General features: G+C 42.4%; 1 protein-coding gene across 1 annotated transcript in view; it reads left to right on the top strand.

The window, feature by feature from the left end:
• FLACC1 (flagellum associated containing coiled-coil domains 1) overlaps positions 1 to 13,892 on the top strand; it is a 108,191-nt gene extending 94,299 nt beyond the window's left edge. Inside the window, exon 16 of the transcript XR_009491239.1 lies at positions 13,735 to 13,892. The gene's annotated coding sequence lies outside the window, so the exon portion shown is untranslated. The remainder of the gene's footprint in view (positions 1 to 13,734) is intronic.
• Positions 13,893 to 17,848: the final 3,956 nt, after the last annotated feature.

Here is a 17,848-nt window from a genome sequence, read left to right as displayed (position 1 = left end):
TATAAAATGCTAATATAAAAGTTAGTTCTTGGTTGCTAAAGGAAAGTAAAAACTATGTTTTCAGTAAAAAAGGTATGAAAAAATACTAAAAAGAGTTATGCATAATCAGGATAAAATTGGATTACAAATAGTTAGATAAATGGATTTTGTTAGAAATGACACAGCCATAGAAAAACTGGTTAAAGCCAAAACTGGTTAGGTCCAAGATGGCAGAGTCGACTTGCACTAGACCTTGAGCCTCTGTATATAATATGCCCATCCTGACATATCAACAAGCTAAATGATACACCCATCAACACTGACTAAATCTGACCAAATGTTCTAAACCCTTTTAATTGATTTTTTTGACAAAGTTTCCTAAATCGAATTCTTTTGAAGTTCCTTTGACTTCTAGCTAACTTTAGGGTGCTTCAGAGGGCCCCTGAAACATCCCAAAGAGAGATATTAAGCTGTGTTTATTTGGTTGGTTAAAATACATGAAAAATATTATCAAATGAGTAATAAATCCTCTCATGTTATAATGTAAATATTACTAATACAGATATTCTAGAAATTATATGGTGCTCTTAACCATCTGATATGTCCTGGTATTCTAATGAAAAACCTGATGACTTCACAAAAGTTAACAAAGGACTGAATGAACCAGAAAATATCTTATAACTTTTATGGTTTCTGTCTGAAAAATTACAGGTTTGAATCTTGTGTTTTCTGGGAGTAGAGAAAACCTTCCTCTCAAACTAATTATGAAAATAACTTGGTAAAATTATATGTTATAAACAAAGCAATTATATTTTCTCTCTATCTGACTCCTCCAGAAATTTGAAACTCTTAGGTTTCCAGTAAGTTTATCAAATGAGCTAAGAAGGTTATCTCATTAACAGGTACAAAAATCTCAAGGAGTTTTTGAGACCTTAAAAAAGAAAGAATTCACCTAGATTTGTTAGACAAAATCTGTGATAAGCCTGTGGTGTGAGTTTCCCAGCCCTGTTTTATTTTAAAAGTTCAGTCTGCGACTCTATAAAATTTTTCAGCAAAATAAAAAGTCTATGATCAATTATGGTTATATAAATCATCAGACTAAAATTAGTGAGAACAGACCTATTTTGCAAACAAGCTAAACTTAATTTGGTTATATTTGATAAAAATGAGGGTAATTTTAGGAAGAAAAAGATGTTTCAATATATGTTAAATCCCAGTTTGTTAATGGAGGTCTGCATGTAGTAAGACTCATTTCTTAGATAGATCTTTGCTGTTATGTGATATTAATGTAAAATTTAATTGAATTCTTAAAAAACACCCAAGTTTGTTTCTAAAGCTTGTCTCAGCAATCTATCTTTGGATAAAGATCAGATGCCTCATGACCTGCAGCCAGGACTGAAAAAAGACAATTTAAGAGACTGTCTCCAACCAGGATGAAAGGACTTTTTAATCAGGTACTCTTAACTAGCTTATGCACAATGAAACTGAAGGAAAATTAACTCTTAGATTAATTCCCACTTCCAAAGTCCCCTACACTAGATTGGCCTATAAAAAAGACAGCTGACCTGATCTCACCTTAAAATGATGCTCAAACAGAGAAAAACACTACACTACACCAGGATGAAAAGACGACATCAGAGGTAGACAACTTGCCCAAGATGCTGAAACTGATTCGTATGATCATTTACAATGTTTTCTTGACTTCTTAGACCTTTTCATATAAATCAAATGCTTTTCTATCATAGGCCTGATCCTATGCTAGTTTTAGAAATCAATCCAATTGTTAGGTTTGTGGCCAATTATCTGTGTCTAGTTTTGGGTTCAGTTCAGCTCAGTTCAGTCGCTCAGTCATGTCCAACTCTTTGTGACCCCATGAATCACAGCATGCCAGGCCTCCCTGTCCATCACCAACTCCTGGAGTTCACTCAAACTCATGTCCATCGAGTTGGTGATGCCATCCAGCCATCTCATCCTCTGTCGCCCCCTTCTCCTCCTGCCCTCAATCCCTCCCAGCATCACGGTCTTTTCCAATGAGTCACCTCTTCGCATGAGGTGGCCAAAGTACTGGAGTTTCAGCTTTAGCATCATTCCTTCCAAAGAACACCCAAGACTGATCTCCTTTAGAATGGACTGGTTGGATCTCCCTGCAGTCCAAGGGATTCTCAAGAGTCTTCTCCAACACCACAGTTCAAAAGCATCATTTCTTTTTGAGATTGCAGCCAAGTACTGCATTTTGGACTCTTGTTGACCATGATGGCTACTCCATTTCTTCTAAGGGATTCCTGCCCACAGTAGTAGATATAATGGTCATCTGAGTTAAATTCACCCATTCCAGTCCATTTTAGTTCGCTGATTCCTAGAATGTCGACGTTCACTCCTGCCATCTCCTGTCTGACCACTTCCAATTTGCCTTGATTCATGGACCTAACATTCCAGGTTCCTATGCAATATTGCTCTTTACAGCATCGAACCTTGTTTCTATCACCAGTCACATCCACAGCTGGGTATTGTTTCTGCTTTGGCTCCATCCCTTCATTCTTTCTGGAGTTATTTCTCCACTGATCTCCAGTAGCATATTGGGCACCTACCAACCTGGGGAGTTCCTCTTTCAGTATCTGTTGAGGTCCTTTAATGGACCGGAACTTGGTGGTCCGGAGTCGATGATAAGAAAGTAAAGGAGAGAAAGAGACTGATATTCCTTGGTTTATGCAGAAAGCCAATAAAGCCCCTGACACGGGACTTGCTCTGTTCACGGAGGCCTCAGGCGCCCTCTCGATGGGGTGAAAACGCAGAGCGCCTTCTCAAGAGGGTCTTAGAAGCCCGGGCAGGAAAGTGAACTCAGAGAGCCTCTGTGCTCCAGGGGATCAGCCTGAAAAAGAGAGGGAGCGAGCGAGTGAGCGAGAAAGAAAGAAAGACATGGGGACCAGAGCTCTGATGGAGCAAAGGTGTTTTAATCAACATGGTGTGGGCATATATACTGTCTTACAAGGTAGTTATTCTCAGCAAAGATAAAGATTAAAATTCCAGACTTACAAAACATAGGCGATCCATATTAAAGAGAGAGAGAGTTGTAAACAATCACTATTACCGTATGGTTCACAAGAAGGAAGAGAGTGCTTATCACCATATAGAAGCACTAATGAAGGAAATGCCTGGATTCCTCAGTCCTGGGAGAGGCTTGCCTCTCCTCTTAATTCCTGAATATTCAGGAATTAATAAGGAACAGAGAATTCCTGACAGATCCAAAACAGCACACAGGAAACCTCCTGTTAAATGTTTCCTGACTAGTATCCCATCATTTTGCCTTTTCATACTGTTCATGGGGTTCTCAAGGCAAGAATACTGAAGTGATTTGCCGTTCCCTTCTCAGTGGACCACATTCTGTCAGACCTCTCCACCATGACCCGCCCATCTTGGATGGCCCCACAGGGCATGGCTTAGTTTCATTGAGCTGGAAAAGGCTGTGGTCCTAGTGTGATTATATTGACTAGTTTTCTGTGAGTATGGTTTCAGTGTGTCTGCCCTCTGATGCCTTCTTGCAACACCTACCATCTTACTTGGGTTTCTCTTACCTTGGGTGTGGCAAAGTAATGTCTCTGCTTTTCAATATGGTATCTAGGTTGGTCACAACTTTTCTTCCAAGGAGTTCAGTTCAGTTCAGTCTCTCAGTCGTGTCCACCTCTTTGCGGCCCCATGAATCTCAGCATGCCAGGCCTCCCTGTCCATCACCAACTCCCGGAGTTCACTCAGACTCACGTCCATCGAGTCAGTGATGCCATCCAACTATCTCATCCTCTGTCACCCCCTTCTCCTCCTGCCCCCAATCCCTCCCAGCATCAGAGTTTTTTCCAATGAGTCAACTCTTTGCATGAGATGGCCAAAGTACTGGAGTTTCAGCTTTAGCATCAGTCCTTCCAAAGAACACCCAGGACTGATCTCCTTTAGGATGGACTGGTTGGATCTCCTTGCAGTCCAGGAACTCTCAAGAGTCTTCTCCAATATCATAGTTCAAAAGCATCAATTCTTTGGCACTCAGCTTTCTTCACAGTCCAAATTTCACATCCATACATCATGACCACAGGAAAAACCATAGCCTTGACTAGACGAATCTTTGTTGGCAAACTAATGTCTCTGCTTTTGAATATGCTATCTAGGTTGGTCATAACTTTCCTTCCAGGGAGTAAGCATCTCTTAATTTCATGGCTGCAGTCACCATCTGCACTGATTATGGAGCCCCAAAAAATAAAGTCTGACCCTGTTTCCACTGTTTCCCCATCTATTTCCCATGAAGTGATGGGACCAGATGCCATGATCTTTGTTTTCTGAATGTTGAGCTTTAAGCCAACTTTTTCACTCTCCACTTTCACTTTCATCAAGAGGCCTTTTAGTTCATCTTCACTTTCTGCCATAAGGATGATGTCATCTAAATATCTGAGGTTATGATATTTCTCCCAGCAATCTTGATTCCAGTTTGTGCTTCTTCCAGCCCAGCATTTTTCATGATGTACTCTGCATAGAAGTTAAATGAGCAGGGTGACAATACACAGCCTTGACATACTCCTTTTCCTATTTGGAACCAGTCTGTTGTTCCATGTCCAGTTCTAATTGTTGCTTCCTGACCTGCATACAGATTTCTCAAGAGGCAAGTCAGGTGGTCTGGTATTCCCATCTCTTTCAGAATTTTCCACAGTTTCTTGTGATCCACACAGTCAAAGGCTTTGGCATAGTGAATAAAGCAGACATAAATGTTTTTCTGGAACTCTCTTGTTTTTTCTATGATCCAGCAGATGTTGGCAATTTGATTTCTGGTTCCTCTGCCTTTTCTAAAACCAGCTTGAACATCAGGAAGTTCACGGTTCACATATTGCTGAAGCCTGATTTGGAGAATTTTGAGAATTACTTTACTAGCGTGTGAGATGAGTGCAATTGTGCGGTAGTTTGAGCATTCTTTGGCATTGCCTTCTTTGGGACTGGAATGAAAACTGACCTTTTCCAGTCCTGTGGCCACTGCTGAGGTTTCCAGATTTGTTGGCATATTGAGTGCTGCACTTTCACAGCATCATCTTTCAGGATTTGAAATAGCTCAACTGGAATTCCATCACCTCCACTAGCTTTGTTCGTAGTGATGCTTCCTAAGGCCCACTTGACTTCACATTCCAGGATGTCTGGCTCTAGATGAGTGATCACACCATCGTGATTATCTGGGTCATGAAGCTCTTTTTTGTACAGTTCTTCTGTGTATTCTTGCCACTTCTTCTTAATATCTTCTGCCTCTGTTAGGTCCATACCATTTCTGTCCTTTATTGTGCCCATCTTTGCATGAAAGGTTCCCTTGGTATCTCTAATTTTCTTGAAGAGATCTCTAGTCTTTCCCATTCTGTTGTTTTCCTCTATTTCTTTGCATTAATCACTGAGGAAGGCTTTCTTATCTCTTCTTGCTATTCTTTGGAACTCTGCATTCAGATGCTGATATCTTTCCTTTTCTCCTTTGCTTTTCACTTCTCTTCTTTTCACGACTATTTGTAAGGCCTCCCCAGACAGCCATTTTGCTTTTTTGCGTTTCTTTTCCATGGGGATGGTCTTGATCCCTATCTCCTGTACAATGTCATGAACCTCTGTCCATAGTTCATCAGGCACTGTATCTATCAGATCTAGTCCCTTAAATCTATTTCTCACTTCCACTGTATAATCATAAGGGATTTGATTTAGGTCACCATACCTGAATGCTCTAGTGGTTTTCCCTACTTTCTTCAATTTCAGTCTGAATTTGGCAATAAGGAGTTCATGGTCTGAGCCACAGTCAGCTCCCAGTCTTGTTTTTTCTGAGTGTATAGAGCTTCTCCATCTTTGGCTGCAAAGAATATAATCAGTCTGATTTCAGTGTTAACCATCTGGTGATGTCCGTGTGTAGAGTCTTCTCGTGTGGTTGAAAGAGGGTGTTTGCTATGACCCGTGCGTTCTCTCGGCAAAACTCTATTAGCCTTGCCCTGCTTCATTCCGTATTCCTAGGCCAAATTTGCCTGTTACTCCAGGTGTTTCTTGACTTCCCTCTTTTGCATTCCAGTCCCCTATAATGAAAAGGACATCTTTTTTGGGTGTTAGTTCTAAAAGGTCTTAATGTCTTCATAGAACTGTTCAAGCTCAGCTTCTTCAGTGTTATTGGTTGGGGCATAGACTTGGATGACTGTGATATTGAATGGTTTGCCTTGGAAATGAACAGAGATCAGTCTGTTGTTTTTTTTGAGATTGCATCCAAGTACTGCATTTTGAACTCTTTTGTTGACCATGATGGCTAGTCCATTTCTTCTAGCGATTCCTGCCCACAGTAGTAGATATAATGGTCATCTGAGTTAAATTCACCCATTCCAGTCCATTTTAGTTCACTGATTCCTAGAACGTCGTCATTCACTCTCGCCATCTCCTGTTTGACTACTCCCAATTTGCCTTGATTCATGGACCTGACATTCCAGGTTCCTATGCAGTATTGCTCTTTACAGCATCAGACCTTGTTTCTATCACCAGTCACATCCACAACTGGGTATTGTTTTTGCTTTGGCTCCATCCCTTCATTCTTTCTGGAATTATTTCTCCACTGATCTCCAGTAGCATATTGGGCACCTACTGACCTGAGGAGTTCCTCTTTCAGTATCCTATCATTTTGCCTTTTCATATTGTTCACGGGGTTCTCAAGGCAAGAATACTGAAGTGGTTTGCCATTCCCTTCTCCAGATCAGAATATCATCTACATATTGTAACACCACTGCTTCAGAGTTATTAAAGTTTTGTAGATCCTGTGACAAACTTTGTCCAGATGAGTGAGGACTGTCACGAAATCCCTGGGGCAAAACTGTCCAGGTTAACTGAGAAACTGGCTGCGTAGGGTCTTCAAAGGCAAATAAAAATTGACTTTCCTCCACCAAAGGCACTGAATAGAAGGCATCTTTCCAATCAGTTACTGAGAAATATTTGGCCCGTTCAGGAATTTCAGACAGTAGAGTATAAGGATTAGTTACCATGGGTGTGAAGGAACTACAGCCTCATTTATTATTTGTAAATCTTGAACTAGTCTCCATTTACCATTTGATTTCTTTATACCCAAAATAGGAGTGTTGCATGGACTGTTACAGGGAAATAATAGTCCCTGCTCCTTTAAATTTTCGATGATGGGTGTTAACCCTTCCTTAACCTCAGATTTCAGTGGATTCTGCTTCTTATGTAGAAATAAGTGTGGGTCTTTGAGCTTGACAACTACAGGAATAGCATTTTGTGCTCAACCCACAGATTTTCCATCAGCCCATATTCTAGGATTTACATTTTGTTCAATTAAATGGAGAGAAAGGGAGGGCTCCATATTCATAAAAACAGAGGCATGGAATTTGCTCAGTATATCCCTCCCCAATAGGGGTGAGGGAGACTCTGGCATGATCAGAAACTCGTGTGAAAATAGCATGGAATCCCAGTTACAACTTAAAGAATAATTGAAATAATACCTTTTGGCTCATCCAGACAGTCCCATTATGGAAGCGGATCGGGAAGAAAGTGGGCCAGGGGCTTCAGTAAACACAGAGTAAGTTGCCCCTGTATCTAAAAGGAAATCAACGGATTGGCCCCCCACAGTTAATAATACCCGGGGTTCCTCAGGTGTAATTAGGACGGGAGCTTGTGTGGGGACCCCCGGGCACCTTCAGTTCTGATTGCCTTGAGAGTCTGACTCCTGAGACCTACGCCTCTGAGGGCAGTCTCTCTTTCAGTGTGGTCCTTTGCAGACCAGACAGGGAGCCGGGGGCGGCTTAGATTCCTGAGGGCAATCCCACTTGAGGTGCCTCTCCTTTCCACAGTAATAGCAAGCCCATCCCTTTTTACCTGGGTCCCTCTGGGCATTTTTCTCAGGCTGTTTAAGAACGGTTCTCGTAGCCATTGTGAAAGCTTCCACCTGTTCCTTTGTCTTTTTCTGCCTTTCTTTCTTTTCCTCACATTCCCTACCATAATAGACTGTCTGAGCCAGTTGTAACCGATTATCTAAAGACTGATTTGGTCCATATGCCTGTTTTAATAGCTTAAGGCGGATATCTGGAGCCAACTGAGTGAGAAATCTATCCTTTAAGATCACTTTTCCCTCTTCTCTTTCAGGATCAGTCTCAATGAATCTGCAAAGGGCTTCTCTCAGTCTATCTAGGAATTTACCAGGAGCTTCCTTCTCCTCCTGTTCTAAGTTTGCCAATTTGCCATAGTTTAAAGGCTTAGAACACACCTGCCTGAGTCCTTCAAGAATACATCCGACAACATGACTCTTATCCCATCTTCCTTTAGCTGTGTTGTAGTCCCAATCTGGTTCTGTAATTGAGACTGCCTGATTCCCAGTAGGGAGGGTGGTTATCTCATCCTCCTTCTTCCCTACTGATTCATTACCAAGCCATTCATCTCCATAAGCAACCGCTTTTCCCAAAACTCGACTTTTTGAGTTGGGAGTCAGCGTTTGTCCCAAGATATACAACGCATCCTTCCAAGTAAGGTCATAAAGCAGAGCAACACCTTTAAAAGCTTTAATATATTTTTCTGGGTCCTCTAAATAGTCTCCCAGATCCTCATTGATTCTTTTTATTTCTTAGTTATTAACTCTCATAGACTGATTATTTCTCCCGGTGGATGCTTCATGAAGAGGCAAACAGCTTGTGTGGCTGTCCCTCAGCCCCTGTGGCTGCTCTGCGCATATGATCCCAGGGGTAGATTGGAGAAACCTGTTTTTCTTTATCTCTTTGTCTCCTGTCCTCCATCGCATCTCTTACTTCAATGGTCTGAGTCTCTATTGAAACCAGAGTAGTCTGAGGTCGTACTGAGACAGGAGTTGTTTGGACCTCTACTTGGGCCGTTTGAATCTCAGTTTGGGTTTCCACTAAGACCAAGGCAATCCTTCCTGGGTGGAGGGGGGGGGGGGGGGCGGGTTCTCTCGCTTTCAGTTTGCTCAGTTGGGAGCCCAGGGTATGAGGGCGAAGTAGGAGGACAGGAGGGAGCTGAAGGTGTCACACACAAATCTATATCCTTAGGACACAAGTCTGGCATATTTTGCAGAGAGAAAAAGGGCAACACATATGCTACTTCTACCCATTTCCCTTGTTTTCTACAGAACTGGTCTAATTGTAAAACAGTATTATACTTAAGAGACCCTCCAACTGGCTACCATTCGCTGTCCTCCAGTGGGTACCGTGGCCATACAGTATCACATAGGAAGACCAGGTGTGTCTTCTTTAAGCCCTGGGGATCAAATCTATCCCAGTTTTTCAGGATACAGTTCAAAGGAGTGAGACCGGAATTGTTAGCTCCCATCTGTAAGAAAAAAAAAAGCGACCAGCGCCATCTTTCTACCAGAGGCATCCCTCCCTGCTCTAGATGGGGGTGTAGACAGACTTCACACCAAAAGCTTTTCTTTCCTAGTTGGACTTAGTCTGTCCCTTACCGATGCAGGCATCATACTCATCCCTCCCGGTTCTACCACCGAGATGGGGTGGGGATGCACCAGGGGTAGACCTGATAGCATCCCTGACTGACATCCAGCTCCTCACCATTAAAATCTTGTTCATCTCTTATGCCAACAGGAGTGCAATCAGAGTAACCTTCCAGAATCCCTCCCAACCTAAGACCACTGGGGGAAACATTCGTTACCCTGAGTATATTCCTGACCACAATAAGACAGATATGAACATAAAACTGTGATGTTCCTTCCAAGTGTCACCACACCAGTATAAGAGCCTCCTCTGGTCCACTAAGAGCCAGCATTACCAAAGGGAAAAACCCATTGTAGTTCCAATCTGAGTAACCTTTAACCTCAGAGATGCTCTTGGAGCTAGAGCTCCATCTAGCTTCTGAACTTACGATTCCTAGCGAGGCTAGGTGCTTCCTGACTACCAATCCAAGTTTGGGACCTAAGTAATAGTACACAGTAACAGCATAGATCACAAGTCCCTTCTAAGTCTATGATCCGATAGGTTAGGTCAGTACTTCTAATTCCCAAGGAGCTATGAAATGGTCAAAGAGACCGAAAAGTTTGACCTAGAAAGGAGAGTTCGGTCCACACTTTTTGCCCATTTCTGGTCGGTCCCCAAAGGAGATGTTGGGTGCCTCTTGGCATTGGCAGATTGGTATAAACCCCCGACAAGTTTCTGCCAAAGCTGTATGAGATCCCTGTGGAACCGCAGAGCAGGGCTCCTCACTTACTTCACACAGGGTGTTTCATTCATTCACACAACCACACCGTAGAGTTAGTAAAGTACAGCAGAAAACGTGTTCGCTAGGAGAACAAAGAACTAGAGCTCCAAGCATCCTTACCTTGTCCTGCAGGATCCTGGATGAGCCCCCAAGATGAAAGGTTGTTGTTGAACCATGAAAAGGCTCCAGGATCCTTGGCCTCCAGAGGAGAAGTATTCAAGCTGGGGCCAGAGACAAAGCTTGATCACTCAGAGCTTTTGTGTAGTCTTAGCTGGATGTTATATAGTCACTGCTGCTGCTGCTGCTGCTGCTACTGTTGCTGCTGCTAAGTTGCTTCAGTCGTGTCTGACTCTGTGCAACCACATGGACCGCAGCCCACCAGGCTCCCAGTCCCTGGGATTCTCCAGTCAAGAACACTGGAGTGGGTTGCCATTTCCTTCTTCAATGCATGAAAGTGAAAAGTGAAACTGAATCACTCAGTTGTGTCCGACTCTAAGTGACCCCATGGACTGCAGCCTACCAGGCTCTTCCATCCATGGAGTTTTCCAGGCAAGAGTACTGGAGTGGGGTGCCATTTATAGTCACTAGCAGTCTGTTAATGAAAGAAAGGAATTTCTTAAAACTCAGAATGGCACCAGGCCCCTCATCCATAAGATGTATTTTGGGATAATCTTGGCACCAAATGAGTCATCCCGTGCCATAAAACGAATGACTTGAATCTTGTAGAAGGGCACATTACCATACAAATAGTTTCATTTACATAGATTAGGGGAACAGTGTCTGACTATAACATACTGGTTTGTCAAGTAGGTTCTGAGCCATTAGGCAGAACCGACTTGAAGACAGAGTCTGGGGTAAATGCATTGTATATTAACATAGCTTAAGACAAACATTTCCATAAGAAAAATGCATTGGTTAACTCAAGGTTTGAGAATAGTAAACTTCAGGTGAAACCAGGTGTCATTATGGCAATACAGTATTTTAAGAGAAACCTCCTTTTAAATTTGTATAGAGAAGGGAAAAAAATATCACTAGTTTGTTTCCTCCTGATGCTTAAGAGAGATAAAAATGTCTGACACTTGCATCCTCCGTTTGGAGACCCCTGGCCTTCTTGCCTGTTACCCTTTCATATGGACAGAGGTTTGTGACATTGTACAGGAGACAGGGATCAAGACCATCCCAAAGAAAAAGAAATGCAATAAAGTTTTCTGAGGAGGTCTTACAAATAGCTGAGAAAAGAAGAGAAGTGAAAAGCAAAGGAGATAAGGAAAGATACACACATTTGATCAGAGTTCCAAAGAATGGCAAGGAGAGATAAGAAAGCCTTCCTCAGTGATTAATGCAAAGAAATAGAGGGAAACAATAGAATGGGAAAGATTAGAGATCTCTTCAAGAAAATGAGAGATACGAAGGGAACATTTCATGCAAAGATGGGCACAATAAAGGACAGAAATGGTATGGACCTAACAGAAGAAGAAGATATTAAGAAGAGGTGGCAAGAATACACAGAAGAACTATACAAAAATGTTCTTCATGACCCAGATAATCACGATGGTGTGATCACTCATCTAGAGCCAGACATCCTGGAATGTGAAGTCAAGTGGGCCTTAGGAAGCATCACTACAAACAAAGCTAGTGGAGGTGATGGAATTTCAGTTGAGCTATCTCAAATCCTAAAAGATGATGCTGTGAAAGTGCAGCACTCAATATGCCAACAAATCTGGAAACCTCAGCAGTGGCCACAGGACTGGAAAAGGTCAATTTTCATTCCAATCCCAAAGAAAGGCAATGCCAGAGAATGCTCAAAGTACCACACAATTGCACTCATCTCACAGGCTAGCAAAGTAAGGCTCAAAATTCTCCAAGCCAGGCTTCAGCAGTACATGAACCATGAACTTCTAGAAGTTCAAGCTGGATTTAGAAAAGGCAGAGGAACCAGAGATCAAATTGCCAACATCCTTTGGGTCATAGAAAAAGCAAGAGAGTTCCAGAATAACATCTATTTCTGCTTTATTGACTATGCCAAAACCTATGACTATGTGGGTCACAACAAATAAACTGTGGAAAATTCTGAAAGAGATGGGAATACCAGACCACCTGACCTACCTCCTGAGAAATCTGTATGCAGGTCAGGAAGCAACAGCTAGAACTGGACATGGAACAACAGACTGGTCCCAAAAATGGAAAGGAGTATGTCAAGGCTGTATATTGCTACCCCGCTTATTTAACTTCTATGCAGAGTACATCATGCAAAATACCAAACTGGATGAAGCACAGCTGGAATCAAGATTCCTGGGGAAAATATCAGTAACCTGATATGCAGATGACACCACCATTATGGCAGAAAGTGAAGAGGAACTGAAGAGCCTCTTGTTGAAAGTGAAAGAGGAGAATAAAAAAGTTGGCCGAAAGCTCAACATTCAGAAAACTAAGATCATGGCATTTGGTCCCATCACTTCATGGCAAATAGATAGGGAAACTGTGGAAACAGTGACAGACTTTATTTTGGGGGGCTCCAAAATCACTGCAGATGGTGACTGCAGTCATGAAATTGAAATTACTCCTTGGAAGAAAAGTTATGACCAATCTAGACAGCATATTAAAAAGCAGAGACATTACTTTGCCAACAAAGGTCCATCTAGTCAAGGCTTTGGTTTTTCCAGTTGTCATGTATGGATGTGAGAGGTGGACTATAAGGAAAGCTGAGCACCAAAGAATTGATGCTTTTAAACTGTGGTGTTGGAGAAGACTCTTGAGAGTCCCTTGGACTGCAAGGAGGTCCAACCAGTCCATCCTAAAAGAAATAAGTCCTGAATATTCATCGGAAAGACTGATGCTGAAGCTGAAACTCCAATACTTTGGCCACCTGATGCAAAGAACTGACTCATTGGAAAAGACCCTGATGCTGGGAAAGATTGAAGGCAGGAGAAGAGGACAACAGAGGATGAGATGGCTGGATGGCATCACTGACTCGATGGACATAAATTGGAGTAAGCTGCAGTCCATGGAGTCAAAAAGAGTCAGACACGACTGAGCGACTGAACTGACTATCTCAGGCCATAACAGCGCTCCCCCTTCTGGGTTCCCTACTCTATTTAATGAAGAATAATAAAGTCACTCAGACATGTCTGACTCTTTGTTACCCCATGGACTGTACAGTCCATGGAATTCTCCAGGCCAGAATACTGAAGTGTGTTGCCATGCCCTCCTCCAGAAGATCTTCCCAACCCAGGGATCGAACCCAGGTCTCCCACATTGCAGGAGGATTCTTTATCAGCAGTATCTTTTGATACTGATTTCTAACATAATTACACAGTGATAAGAGAACATACTCTGTACAATTTCAATATCTTTAGAACATGAAATGTTTGTACCTTGTTTTACATCCTTGGATATGTTCCAGTGTTTTCTAGTTTACAGTCTATGGGAACTTGAATAGAAATTGTGTCCTACTGTTGTGTGAAAATTGTATAAATCTTAATTATGTCGAAAAAAATGTTTACATTTTTAAGAAATGACATTTATTGTCTGTTTTTCTGTTTTTCCTCATAGACCTTGCTAGATGTTTCCATAAAGGTAGAGAAAAGGATCCTGCAGGAGAAAAGAAACTGAGACCTTTTGAAAAGACTCCAAATGGTGAAGAATCTGATGAAGAAAGTCAAAGACTATGAAGATTTAAGTGAAATGTAGCAATAAATGATGCTTTTTTTAGCTCAATTTATTCTTTCATTGAAAAGTCACGTCACATCATTCTTCGGTGTTTGTTTTGTATTGATTTTGTATTTTTTTCCAATTTTTACTTCATTTATTATAATATCTAAGTATTTATATAGAAACATAAAGCTACATACAGATGCATTAGGTTTATAGCTCTTGCACACGGATAAAACCAAAACTTTACAGATCAGACACAAGGAAAACACAAAACTGCACATGAATTATAAAAGCTATGCATATTATATAAATAAGTACATTAAACAGAGATGGACTACAAATTCTAATTTTAAGAAAAGATTTATAGGACCGGATTTTGTTTAAACAAATAAAAACAAACAAAAAACAAAACTGACAATACACTGCTTATAACAGACAGAGGTTAAATGTAAAGACACTGAAACACTAAAAGTATCAGGATGTAAAACTGGTATCATTATATAACATCAAAGTAAACATAAAGCAAAAGTGATCAGAACTAAAATAAGAAGTAGAAAGTCCACAGTGGGAGTATGAGATATTTGTGCACCTCTGTGTAACTGACAGGGCAGAGAGAAAAAGCAGTAGGGCTATAGGAGATTCAAATAACACAATTAGTGATCGTGACCTACACGATAAAATTGATTAATTAAAAGACAGACTCTAAGTATGCTGGATATAAATGTGGAGTTAAATACCAGGAGAAACAGCTTTAAATGTCCCAAGGGGTACCGTAGGAAGAAGAACCAGGAAATGGGGGGCTTTGGGATCTCCCACTGGTAAACAAATGTCTCCTTGGCTACCAAACACTTCCTTGCATCCAAAAAGAAAAGTCAGGCTTCCTGTCAACTGGTGGTAGTCTGTTCCCACACATCACAGTTTCCCAGACTGAAAAAGAACATGTGCAGTGAGACTCAGATATAAAAAAAGTCCTATGTTACACCAAAATCACTGATCTCTAACCAAGCCTCATTCCAGAACTTGCCCAAAAGAGTCTGGGCTTCCATAGCTGAATCATCAGCTGGGCCATTTAGGTGCTGCTTCTCAGAGCAGCCTGGCTTCCTCATGAATGGCACCACATTGCCCACTTCAGCCATTCCTGAATGACTTCAACAATTTCTTTCCTATTCCCCATTTACTCATTCTTTTATTTATTTAATTTTTACCTGATTCTCTTTCTTTACTTAAATAAAATTTGACCCAAATAAATATTAAAAGGAAATTTTATGTCACTACTGTAAATGTAGAAGCATTACATTTGCTACAGAAAAGGAGCTGTAAAAATAAATAAAATTAAAATGTGACACTGTTTACTAACCTCTAGTTAGATACCATTGCCTAGTTTTTTCCTTGATGAAAAAGAGAAATGAGGGACTTCCCTGGAGGTCCAGGGGTTAAGACTCCATGCTTCCAAAGAAGGGAGCACAGTTTCGATATCTGGTCAGGGAACTTCTGCATGCCGTGTATGCACAAAAAGGAAAAAAAAAAAACAGCAAAGTTTGAGACAAAATAGGTAGATTGGCAGTGACAGTGGGTTTTTGTTTTTTTGGATTTTTTTGTTTTTGTTTTTGTTTTGACTGCACTGGGTCTTCATTTCAGAGCTGTGTGCACAGGATTAGTTGCCCTGAAGCATGAGGAACCTTAGTTCACCAACCAGGGATTGAACCCTTGTCCCCTCCATTGGAAGGCAGATTCTTAACCACTGGACCACCTGGGAAGTCCCAACAATGGATTTCTTTCCCTAATGACGTAAAAGAACTATAAAGAGAAGAACTTTTCACTTTGTAGTCCCCTGGTTTAATGTATGACTATGCACCATCCAGTATCACTGGTGGTCCCTCCTCTGAAGTTGGCAACCACACTGTAGGTGACTAGGTCCTAGAAGAAGTTGGCTAAACACTGCCCTTCCCCATGCATACCCAGCCTGCTGGTAACTAGAGTGGACTAATAACCAAAGGCAAGGTGGTGTTGTTCAGTTACTCAGTCGTGTTTTATTCTTTGCGACCTCATGGAAGGAAACATGCCAGGCTTCCCTGTCCTTCACCATTTCCCACAGTTTGCTCAAACTCATGTCCATTGAGTTGGTGATGCCATCCAACCATCTCATCCTCTGTCGTCCCCTTCTCCTTCTGCCTTTAATCTTTCTCAGCATCAGGGTCTTTTCCAATATGTCGGATGTTTGCATCAGGTGGCCAGAATATTGGAGCTTCAGCTTGAGCATCAGTCCTTCCAATGAATATTCAGTGTTGATTTCCTTTAGGATTGACCGGTTTGATCTTCTTGCTGACCAAGGGACTCTCAAGAGTCTTCTCCAGCACCACAGTTCAAAGGCATCAGTTCTTTGGTGCTCAGTCTTTTTTATTGTCCAGCTGTACATGACTACTGGAAAAATCAGTTTTGATTATACAGACCTTTGTCCGCAAAGAGAGCGTGAGTGGATCCCAATTAGCACCAACTCTAGTCAGTGCATCTGTGTCAGGACTGAGCACTGCAGTGGTGACCGCCACTTCTCTACGCCTGAAGCTTTCTCTGGAAATTCCAAGCTCACTTCCCAAAGTTTAAGTGGCCAGCTCTGCACAGTCTGCCCAGGTCCAACTCCACAGTGTCTGAACGTGGACATAGCTCAGGAGCAGCTCCTAGAAGGAAGGACAAATGATGGTTCATTGAAAGCCAATGTCAGCATCTCTGGCCTGGCTCTCCCTCTACTGACACCTTAACCTGCAGCCTTCAATCCCTGGAAGGGGGAGGTGAAGTCGCTCAGTCATGTCCAACTCTTTGGACCCCGTGGACTGTAGCCTACCAAGCTTCTCCGTCCATGGGATTCTCCAGGCAAGAATACTGGAGTGGGGTGCCGTTTTCTTCTCCAGGGGATCTTCCGGCCCCAGGGATCGAACCCGGGTCTCCCGCATTGGAGGCAGATGCTTTAACCTCTGAGCCACCAGGGAAGCCCCCGGGGAAGGATCTAAATCTGCTGGGTCAGCCACCAGGGTCAGCCTTCCAGAGGCAGTTGGGGGAAAGAAGCCTAGCCTTTTACTACCTAGAAAGCAGCTGGGTGCGCTTGAACTTTGGAATCAGACGGATCAGCATTCAACTTGGCCTGTCGCTGAGGACCTGGACACCTTTCTTTGCTTCCCAGGCTGGGTCTTTTCATGGGGGAAATAGAGATTAAAATGACGATCTGATAAGGTTGCCCTGCAGAGTGGTGCTTATGGATATTACCTTACAAGTGCTCCATAAATACGTGTTCCCTCAGGCAACCTACTCTCTGAGGCTGTAGGGCTGGGGACGGTAGGCAAGAAGCCAGGCACAGATTACACCGCACACAATGTGAACCAGCTGCCAGGGCTCATGGTGACTCAAACTCTTCCCATCTGTCCCTCGGGACACTGCCACTCCCTCCCTCACACACTGCCTGCCCTTCTCCTAAGACTGTTCGTTTCTTACTGCCTGGCACGGGGAGTTGTTACTTACTAATTATTTTAGTTACTTCTTGGAAAAATACCACCCTGACCCCTCAGTTCAGTTCAGTCGCTCAGTCGTGTCCGACTCTTTGCGACACCATGAACCGCAGCACGCCAGGCCTCCCTGTCCGTCACCAACTCCCGGAGTTCACCCAGACTCACGTCCTTCGAGTCGGTGATGCCATCCAGCCATCTCATCCTCTGTCATCCCCTTTTCCTCCCACCCCCATCCCTCTCAGCATCAGAGTCTTTTCCAATGAGTCAACTCTTCTCATGAGGTGGCCCTCACCGAGAAACAAAAACAAAATAAAAAAAAACAGTCATTTTATCACTAAATATCATTTAGTTATTTAAAGCACCAATAAAAAAGTGAAAACCTCTCCTGTGGCCTTTTCGACGCCACCTTGAGAGGTCACCACTGATAACATCTTGATTCTTTTAGTCTTTTTTCTTTGCTTGTAAAGTCATCATGATTCTTGATATGCTACTTGCTAGCTGTGTGACCTTGCGCA

Source organism: Bos taurus, chromosome 2 (genome assembly GCF_002263795.3).
Source record: "Bos taurus isolate L1 Dominette 01449 registration number 42190680 breed Hereford chromosome 2, ARS-UCD2.0, whole genome shotgun sequence".
In the NCBI taxonomy this organism is placed as follows: Eukaryota; Metazoa; Chordata; class Mammalia; order Artiodactyla; family Bovidae; genus Bos; species Bos taurus.
This window is presented reverse-complemented; position numbering and strand designations above follow the sequence as displayed.